The sequence below is a fragment of the Arachis hypogaea genome, chromosome 3 (assembly GCF_003086295.3).
Source record: "Arachis hypogaea cultivar Tifrunner chromosome 3, arahy.Tifrunner.gnm2.J5K5, whole genome shotgun sequence".
Classification (NCBI taxonomy): domain Eukaryota; kingdom Viridiplantae; phylum Streptophyta; class Magnoliopsida; order Fabales; family Fabaceae; genus Arachis; species Arachis hypogaea.
The window spans coordinates 115,031,637-115,042,672 of NC_092038.1; the positions used below are offsets into that span (position 1 = coordinate 115,031,637).

The 11,036-nt window shown below is 40.7% G+C and overlaps 1 non-coding gene across 1 annotated transcript; it reads left to right on the plus strand.

Moving 5' to 3' along the window:
- Positions 1-4,555: 4,555 nt before the first annotated feature.
- Positions 4,556-4,663, plus strand: LOC112794019 (small nucleolar RNA R71). The gene has a single exon (XR_003198701.1). It is a non-coding gene; the product is annotated as a small nucleolar RNA R71 (small nucleolar RNA).
- Positions 4,664-11,036: the final 6,373 nt, after the last annotated feature.

An 11,036-nucleotide genomic window follows, 5' to 3' on the forward strand; every position in this document is an offset into this window, starting at 1 on the left:
AAAATCAAACAAGATAAAAAGAAGAGAATATGCAATGAATTCCAAAAAACATCTATGAAGATCAGTATTAATCAGATGAGCGGGGCTTTTAGCTTTTTGCCTCTGAACAGTTTTGGCATCTCACTCTATCCTTTGAAATTCAGAATGATTGGCTTCTTTAGGAACTTAGAATCCAGATAGTGTTATTGATTCTCCTAGTAGAGTATAATGATTCTTGAACATAGCTACTTATTGAGTCTTGGCTGTGGCCCAAAGCACTCTGTCTTCCAGTATTACCACCGGATACATACATGCCACAGACACATAATTGGGTGAACCTTTTCAGATTGTGACTCAGCTTTGCTAGAGTCCCCAACTAGAGGTGTCCAGGGTTCTTAAGCACACTCTTATTGCCTTGGATCACAACTTTATTTCTTTTCTTTTTCTTTCTCTTTTTTTTTTTCGTTTTCTCCTTTTCTCTTTTTTTTCGATTTTTTTTTTGCTTTTTCTTGCTTCAAGAATCATTTTAATGATTTTTCAGATCCTCAGTAACATGTCTCCTTTTTCATCATTCTTTCAAGAGCCAACATTCATGAACCACAAATTCAAGATACATATGCACTGTTTAAGCATACATTCAGAAAATAAAAATATTGCCACCACATCAAGATAATTAAACTGTTATAAAATTCAAAATTCATGCAATTCTTTCCTTTTCATTTAAGCACGTTTTTATTTAAGAAAGGTGATGGATTCATAGGACATTCATAACTTTAAGGCATAGACACTAAGACACTAATGATCACAAGACACAAACATAGATAAACATAAGCACTAGAATTCGAAAAACAGAAGAATAAAGAACAAGGAAATCAAGGAACGGGTCCACCTTAGTGATGGCGGCTCTTTCTTCCTCTTGAAGATCCTATGGAGTGCTTGAGCTCCTCAATGTCTCCCTCATGATTCTTCTCCCTCATGATTCTTTGATCTTCTCTAATTTCATGGAGGATGATGGAGTGTTCTTGGTGCTCCACCCTTATTTGTCCCATGTTGGAACTCAATTCTCCTAGGGAGGTGTTTAGTTGCTCCCAATAGTTTTGTGGAGGAAAGTGCATCCCTTGAGGAATCTCAGGGATCTCATGGTGAATGGGGTCTCTTGTGTGCTCCATCCTCTTCTTAGTGATGGGCTTGTCCTCATCAATGGGGTTGTCTCCCTCTATGTCAACTCCAACTGAATAACAGAGGTGACAAATGAGATGAGGAAAGGCTAACCTTGCCAAGGTAGAGGACTTGTCCGCCACCTTATAGAGTTCTTGGGCTATAACCTCATGAACTTCTATTTCTTCTCCAATCATGATGCTATGGATCATGATAGCCCGGTCTATGGTAACTTCGGACCGGTTGCTAGTGGGAATGATTGAGCGTTGTATAAACTCTAACCATCTTCTAGCCACGGGCTTGAGGTCATGCCTTCTTAATTGAACCGGCTTTCCTCTTGAATCTCTCTTCCATTGGGCGCCCTCTTCACATATGACTGTGAGGACTTGGTCCAACCTTTGATCAAAGTTGACCCTTCTAGTGTAAGGATGTTCATCTCCTTGCATCATAGGCAAATTGAATGCCAACCTTACACTTTCTGGACTAAAATCCAAGTATTTCCCCCGAACCATAGTAAGATAATTCTTTGGATTCGGGTTCACACTTTGGTCATGGTTCTTGGTGATCCATGCATTGGCATAGAATTCTTGAACCATCAAGATTCCGACTTGTTGAATGGGGTTGGTAAGAACTTCCCAACCTCTTCTTCGGATCTCATGTTGGATCTCCGGATATTCACCCTTTTTGAGTGAAAAAGGGACCTCGGGGATCACCTTCTTCAAGGCCACAACTTCATAGAAGTGGTCTTGATGCACCCTTGAGATGAATCTCTCCATCTCCCATGACTCGGAGGTGGAAGCTTTTGCCTTCCCTTTCCTCTTTCTAGAGGTTTCTCCGGCCTTGGATGCCATAAATGGTTATGGAAAAACAAAAAGCAATGCTTTTACCACACCAAACTTAAAAGGTTTGCTCGTCCTCGAGCAAAAGAAGAAAGAAGAGAGTAGAAGAAGAAGAAATGAGGAGAAAGGGAATGGCTTTGTATTCGGCCAAAGGGGAGAGAAAAGGTGTTTAAGGTGTGTGAAAATGAAGGAGTGAAGGAGGGTTTATATAGGAGAGGGGGATGGGAGCGTTCGGCCATTTGAGGGTGGGTTTGGGTGGTAAAGTGGTTTGAATTTGAATGGTGAGGTAGGTGGGGTTTTATGAAGGATGGATGTGAGTGGTGAAGAGAAAGATGGGATTTGATAGGTGAGGGGTTTTTGGGGAAGAGGTGTTGAGGTGATTGGTGGATGGGTGAAGAAGAGAGAGAGAGTGGTAGGGTAGGTGGGGATCCTGTGGGGTCCACAGATCCTGAGGTGTTAAGGAAAAGTCATCCCTGCACCAAATGGCAAACAAAATCTCATTTTGTGCCAATTCTGGCGTTAAACGCCGGGCTGGTGCCCATTTCTGGCGTTTAACGCCAGCTTCTTGCCCATTTCTGGTGTTTAACGCCAGTCTGGTGCCCCTTTCTGGCGTTAAACGCCCAGAATAGTGCCAGACTGGGCGTTAAACGCCCAACAGCTAACCTCACTGGCGTTTAAACGCCAGTGGGTGCGTCCTCCAGGGTGTGCTGTTTTTCTTCCTGTTTTTCATTCTGTTTTTGCTTTTTTCATTGATTTTGTGACTTCTCATGATCATCAACCTACAAAAAAGATAAAATAACAAAAGAAAATAGATAAAATATAACATTGGGTTGCCTCCCAACAAGCGCTTCTTTAATGTCAATAGCTTGACAGTGGGCTCTCATGGAGCCTCAGAAATACTCAGAGCAATGTTGGAACCTCCCAACACCAAACTTAGAGTTTGAATGTGGGGGTTCAACACCAAACTTAGAGTTTGGTTGTGGCCTCCCAACACCAAACTTAGAGTTTGACTGTGGGGGCTCTATTTGGCTCTGTTTTGAGAGAAGCTCTTCATGCTTCCTCTCCATGATGACAGAGGGATATCCTTGGGCCTTAAACACCAAGGATTCTTCATTCACTTGAATGATCAACTCTCCTCTATCAACATCAATCACAGCCTTTGCTGCGGCTAGGAAGGGTCTGCCAAGGATGATGGATTCATCCATGCACTTCCCAGTCTCTAGGACTATGAAATCAGTAGGGATGTAATGGTCTTCAACTTTAACCAGAACATCCTCTACAAGTCCATGGGCATGTTTTCTTGAATTGTCTGCCATCTCTAGTGAGATTTTTGCAGCTTGCACCTCAGAGATCCCTAACTTCTCCATTACAGAGAGGGGCATGAGGTTTACACTTGACCCTAAGTCACACAAGGCCTTCTTGAAGGTTATGGTGCCTATGGTACAAGGTATTGAAAATTTCCCAGGATCCTGTCTCTTTTGAGGCAGTTTCTGCCTAGACAAGTTATCCAGTTCCTTGGTGAGCAAAGGGGGTTTATCCTCCCAAGTCTCATTTCTAAATAACTTGTCATTTAGCTTCATGATTGCTCCAAGGTATTTAGCAACTTGCTCTTCAGAGACATACTCATCCTCTTCAGAGGAAGAATACTCATCAGAGCTCATGAATGGCAGAAGTAAGTCCAATGGAATCTCTATGGTCTCAGTTTGAGCCTCAGATTCCCATGGTTCCTCATTAGGGAACTCATTGGAGGCCAGTGGACGCCCAGTGAGGCCTTCCTCAGTGGCGTTCACTGCCTCTTCTTCCTCCCAAAATTCGGCCATGTTGATGGCCTTGCACTCTCCTTTTGGATTTTCTTCTGTATTGCTTGGGAGAGTACTAGGAGGGAGCTCAGTAATTTTCTTGCTCAGCTGACCCACTTGTCCTTCCAAATTTCTAATGGAGGACCTTGTTTCAGTCATGAAACTATGAGTGGTTTTGATCAGATCAGAGACCATGGTTGCTAAGTCAGAGGTATTCTGCTTAGAACTCTCTGTCTGTTGCTGAGAGGATGATGGAAAAGGCTTGCTATTGCTAAACCTGTTTCTTCCACCATTGTTGTTATTGAGACCTTGTTGAGGTCTCTGTTGATCCTTCCATAAAAAATTTGGATGATTTCTCCATGAAGGATTATAGGTGTTTCCATAGGGTTCTCCCATGTAATTCACCTCTTCCATTGAAGGGTTCTCAGGATCATAAGCTTCTTCCTCAGATGAAGCCTCCTTAGTACTGCTTGGTGCATTTTGCATTCCAGACAGACTTTGAGAAATCATATTGACTTGTTGGGTCAATATTTTATTCTGTGCCAATATGGCATTCAGAGTGTCAATCTCAAGAACTCCTTTCTTCTGACTAGTCCCATTGTTCACAGGATTTCTTTCAGAAGTGTACATGAATTGGTTATTTGCAACCATTTCAATTAGCTCTTGAGCTTCTGTAGGCGTCTTCTTCAGATGAAGAGAGCCTCCAGTAGAGCTATCCAAAGACATCTTGGATAGTTCAGAGAGACCATCATAGAAAATACCTATGATGCTCCATTCAGAAAGCATATCAGACGGACATTTTCTGATTAATTGTTTGTATCTTTCCCAAGCTTCATAGAGGGATTCTCCTTCCTTCTGTCTGAAGGTTTGGACTTCCACTCTAAGCTTATTCAATTTTTGAGGTGGAAAGAACTTTGCCAAGAAGGCATTGACTAGCTTTTCCCAAGAGTCCAGGCTTTCTTTAGGTTGTGAGTCCAACCATGTCCTAGCTCTGTCTCTTACAGCAAAAGGGAATAGCATAAGTCTGTAGACCTCAGGGTCAACCCCATTAGTCTTGACAGTGTCACAGATTTGCAAGAACTCAGCTAAAAACTGATGAGGATCTTCCAATGGAAGTCCATGGAACTTGCAATTCTGTTGCATTAGAGAAACTAATTGAGGCTTAAGCTCAAAGTTGTTTGCTCCAATGGCAGGGATAGAGATGCCTCTCCCATAAAAGTCGGGAGTAGGTGCAGCAAAGTCACCCAGCACCTTCCTTGCATTGTTGGCATTGTTGTTGTTTTCGGCTGCCATTTGTTCTTCTTCTTTGAAGATTTCTGTTAGGTCCTCTACAGAGAGTTGTGCTTTGGCTTCTCTTAGCTTTCTCTTCAAGGTCCTTTCAGGTTCAGGATCAGCCTCAACAAGAATGCTTTTGTCCTTGCTCCTGCTCATAAGAAAGAGAAGGGAACAAGAAAATGTGGAATCCTCTATGTCACAGTATAGAGATTCCGTTGGGTGTCAGAGGAGAAGAAAAGTAGAAGACAGAAATAGAAAATTCGAACTTATCAAAGAAGATGGAGTTCGAATTTTGCATTAAGGAATAGTGTTAGTCCATAAACAGAAGGATGTGAGAAGAAGGGAAGTAATTTTCGAAAATTAAGTAAAAGATTTTGAAAACATTTTAGAAAAACACTAATTGATTTTCGAAAATGAAAGTGGAAAAGAAATCAAGTGATTTTTGAAAAAGATTTTGAAATTAGAAATAAAAAAGATTTGATTGAAAACTATTTTGAAAAAGATGTGGTTAAGAAGATATGATTAGTTTTAAAAAGATGTGATTGAGAAGATATGATTTGAAAAACATTTTTTTTAAAAAGATTTGATTTTGAAAATTAAAAACTTGGCTAACAAGAAAAGATATGATTCAAACATTAAACCTTTCTCAACAGAAAAGGCAACATACTTGAAATGTTGAATCAAATCATTAATTGATAGCAAGTATCTTTGAAAAAGGAAAGAAATTGATTTTGAAAAAGATTTGATTGAAAAGATATGATTTGAAAAAGATTTGACTTTGGAAAACTTTGAAAACCTGAAAAAAATTGCATTGAAAAACAGAATCTTCCCCCTTGTGCCATCCTGGCATTAAACGCCCAGAATGGTGCACATTCTGGCGTTTAACGCCCAAAACTATACCTTTTTGGGCGTTAAACGCCCAACCAGGTACCCTGGCTGGCGTTTAAACGCCAGTCTGTCCTTCTTCACTGGGCGTTTTGAACGCCCAGCTTTTTCTGTATAATTCCTCTGCTGTATGTTCTGAATCTTCAATTCTATGTATCATTGACTTGAGAAGACACAAATTAAAAATATTTTTGGATTTTTAATAATCAAAATGCAACTAAATTCAAATAACAATGCATGCAAGACACCAAACTTAGCAGTTTGTATACTACTGACACTAATGAGAATGCATATGAGACACACAAAACACTCAAGTCAATTGAATTCAAAGATCAGAGCACGAAAATTATCAAGAATTACTTGAGAATCCTTAATACACATGAATGAATGCATGCAATTGACACCAAACTTAAGATGAGACACTAGACTCAAACAAGAAATTTTTGGATTTTATGAATTTTTTGAATTTTTTTGTGTTTTTCGAAAATTAAGTGAAAAAAAGGTATCAAAATTCTTAATGAGAATTCCAGGAATCAGTGCAATGTTAGTCTAAAGCTTCAGTCTAAAGGAATTAGACATGGTCAGCCAAGCTTCAGTAGAACATTTCATTCAAGAGCTAAATTGATGAAGATCAATCAGCTTTGGTGATGATAAGAGCATCACCTTGAAACACTAGAATTCATTCTTAAGAACTCTGAAAAAAAAATACCTAATCTAAGCAACAAGATGAACCGTCAGTTGTCCAAACTGAACAATCCCTCGCAACGGCGCCAAAAACTTGGTGCTGTTGCCGGATCTTGGCACTGATGTTACCGGACCAAAAGCTTGCTCAAAACTTGAACAATCCCCGGCAACGGCGCCAAAAACTTGGTGCGCGAAATTGTGAACATTACTTTTCACAACTATCATAATCCCCGGTCATGAACCCCAAGAACTTGGTGTTCAATACCATGGCATTACACAACTTCGCACAACTAACCAGCAAGTGCACTGGGTCGTGCAAGTAATAAACCTTACGCGAGTAAGGGTCGATCCCACGGAGATTGTTAGTATGAAGCAAGCTATGGTCATCTTGTAAATCTTAGTCAGGCAAACTCAAATGGATATGGTGATGAACGAAAATAAACAATAAGATAAAGATAGAGGTACTTATGTAATTCATTGGTGGGAACTTCAGATAAGAGCATGAAGATGCCTTCCCTTCCGTCTCTCTGCTTTCCTACTGTCTTCATCCAATCCTTCTTACTCCTTTCCATGGCAAGCTTATGTAGGGTTTCACCGTTGTCAGTGGCTACCTCCCATCCTCTCAGTGAAAATGTTCCTATGCTCTGTCACAGCATGGCTAATCATCTGTTGGTTCTCGGTCAGGCCGGAATAGAATCCAGCGATTCTTTTGCGTCTGTCACTAACACCCCGCCTGCTAGGAGTTTGAAGCACGTCACAGTCATTCAATCATTGAATCCTACTCAGAATACCACAGACAAGGTTAGACCTTCCAGATTCTCTTGAATGCCGCCATCAGTTCTAGCCTATACCACGAAGACTCTGATCTCACGGAATGGTTGGCTCGGTTGTCAGGCGAGCACTCGGTTGTCAGGCGATCAACCATGCATCGTGCAATCAGGAATCCAAGAGATATTCACCCAATCGAAGGTAGAACGGAGGTGGTTGTCAGTCACACGTTCATAGGTGAGAATGATGATGAGTGTCACGGATCATCACATTCATCAAGTTGAAGAACAAGTGATATCTTAGAACAAGAACAAGCGGAATTGAATGGAAGAACAATAGTAATTGCATTAATACTCGAGGTACAGCAGAGCTCCACACCTTAATCTATGGTGTGTAGAAGCTCCACCGTTGAAAATACATAAGAACAAGGTCTAGGCATGGCCGTGAGGCCAGCCTCCCAGTGATCTAAGATAGCATAAAAATGAAGATAGCTACCAAAGTCTACAAATACAATAGTAAAAGGTCCTACTTATAGAGAACTAGTAGCCTAAGGTTTACAGAAATGAGTAAATGACATAAAAATCCACTTCCGGGCCCACTTGGTGTGTGCTTGGGCTGAGCAATGAAGCATTTTCGTGTAGAGACTCTTCTTGGAGTTAAACGCCAGCTTTTATGGGCGTTTAACTCCCATTTGGGTGCTAGTTCCGGCGTTTAACGCTGGAAATCTTGAAGGTGACTTTGAACGCCGGTTTGGGCCATCAAATCTTGGGCAAAGTATGGACTATCATATATTGCTGGAAAGCCCAGGATGTCTACTTTCCAACGCCGTTGAGAGCGCGCCAATTGGGCTTCTGTAGCTCCAGAAAATCCACTTCGAATGCAGGGAGGTCAGAATCCAACAGCATCTGCAGTCCTTTTTAGTCTCCGAATCAGATTTTTGCTCAGGTCCCTCAATTTCAGCCAGAAAATACCTGAAATCACAGAAAAACACACAAACTCATAGTAAAGTCCAGAAAAGTGAATTTTAACTAAAAACTAATAAAAATATACTAAAAACTAACTAGATCATACTAAAAACATACTAAAAACAATGCCAAAAGGTGTACAAATTATCCGCTCATCAACCATCATCCATGGAAAAGCACCCACATCTATCAATCCAAGAGCAAGATGATCCCAATTATGCTATTGATATGGAACAAGAGAGAGAGGATCGTCTTCGCGAATCCATACTTCATAAGGAGCTAGAGGAGGCACTAAAGGTGAAGGTAGAAGAGACCCTTGAAGGTGAAGGAGTAATTGAAAGGAGTTGTCATGGAAAGGTAATCATCAAGGAGGAACAAGAGTCAAGGGATCATTTCAAGGAAACAGTAGATCAATTTCATGCAACCCTTCATCAACTGGAGCAAGCAATAAATCAATTATCTTCCAGACGTTCAGACATCCAACAGACTCCCATGGCCCCATGTGGAGAATCCAATGAAGAACGTAGCATGAGGGAGACACTAGAGACTCCAGTGGACAATAAGGAGCATGACTTTGTACTGGAACAAGTGGAGAAAGCCATAATAGTTGCAAAGGAAGAAGTGGTTGAAGATTTAAGAGATGCAGAACCTCCACGGGAACCTCAAGTCACAGAACCCTTTTCTAAGGAGTTTGTATTTATTGTTGAGGAGGGTGTACAACTGGTGCACGAAATTGCAATCACACTTTTGCAATCCGCACAACTAACCAGCAAGTGACTGGGTCGTCCAAGTAATACCTTACGTGAGTAAGGGTTGAATCCCACGGAGATTGTTGGTTTGAAGCAAGCTGTGGTTATCTTATTAATCTTAGTCAGGATACCAATAGGGTTCTTTAGTTTTAATTGCAAAAAGTTAAAGTTCATAGAGTAAGTAGTTGTTACGCAGTAATGGAGAATATGTTGGAGTTTTGGAGATGCTTTGTCCCCTGAATTCCTGCAACATAATGCTTTCTCACTTTCATAAATACAAGGCTCCTTCCATGGCAAGCTCTACGTAGGGTGTCACCGTTGTCAATGACTACTTCCCATCCTCTCAGTGAAAATGGTCCAAATGCTCTGTCACAGCACGGCTAATAAGCTGTTGGTTCTCGATCATGTCGGAATAGAATCCATTGATTCTTTTGCGTTTGTCATCACGCCCAACACTCGCGAGTTTGAAGCTCGTCACAGCCATCCAATCCCAGAATCCTACTCAGAATACCACAGACAAGGTTTAGACTTTTCGGATTCTCATGAATGCCGCCATCAGTCTAGCTTATACCACGAAGATTCTGATTAAGGAATCTAAGAGATACTCATTCAATCTGATGTAGAACAGAGGTGGTTGTCAGACACACGTTCATGGATTGAGAAAGGTGATGAGTGTCACGAATCATCACCTTCTCCATAATTAAGCGCGAATGAACATCTTAGATAGGAACACGCATGTTTGAATGGAAAACAAAAATAATTGCATTAATTCATCGAGACGCTGCAGAGCTCCTCACCCCCAACAATGGGGTTTAGAGACTCATGCTGCCAAAAGGTACAAATTTTAGATCTAAAAATGTCATGAGATACAAAATAAGTCTCTAAAAGTTGTTTAAATACTAAACTACTAACCTAGGTTTACAGAAAATGAGTAAACTAAGATAATTGGTGCAGAAATCCACTTCTGGGGCCCACTTGGTGTGTGCTGGGGATGAGACTTAAGCTTCTCACGTGCCTGGGCTGTTTTTGGAGTTGAACGTCAGGTTGTAACGTGTTTTTGGCGTTGAACTCCAACTTGTAACCTGTTTCTGGCGCTGGACACCAGACTACAACATGGAACTGGCGTTGAATGCCATTTTACGTCATCTATCTTCGCGCAAATTATGAACTATTATATATTGCTGAAAAGCCCTGAATGTCTACTTTCCAACCCAATTAAGAGCGCGCCAATTGGACTCCTGTAGCTCCAAAAAATCCATTCCGAGTGCAGGGATGTCAGGATCCAATAGCATCGGTAGTCCTTTTTCAGCCTAACTCAGATTTTTGCTCAGCTCCCTCAGTTTCAGCCAGAAAATACCTGAAATCACAGAAAAACACACAAACTCATAGTAAAGTCCAGAAATATGATTTTTGCCTAAAAACTAATAATATTCTACTAAAAACTAATTAAAACATACTGAAATCTACATGAAATTACCCCCCAAAAAGCGTATAAAATATCCGCTTATCACAACACCAAACTTTAACTGTTGCTTGTCCCCAAGCAACTAGATAAATAAAATAGGATAAAAAGAAATTAAGAAGCAATAAAATATCAGAGTTTTAAGTGAAGCTCAGATTCTAATTTAGATGAGCGGGGCTAGTAGCTTTTTATTTCTGAACAGTTTTGGCATCTCACTTTATCCTTTGAATTTCAGAATGATTGGCATCCATAGGAACTCAGAATTCAGATAGTATTATTGATTCTCCTAGTGTAGTATGTTAATTCTTGAACACAGTTACTTTATGAGTCTTGGCCGTGGCCCTAAGCACTTTGTTTTCTAGTATTACCACCGGATACATAAATGCCACAGACACATAATTGGGTGAACCTTTTCAGATTGTGACTTAGCTTTGCTCAAGTCCCCAATTAGAGGTGTCCAGAGTTCTTAAGCA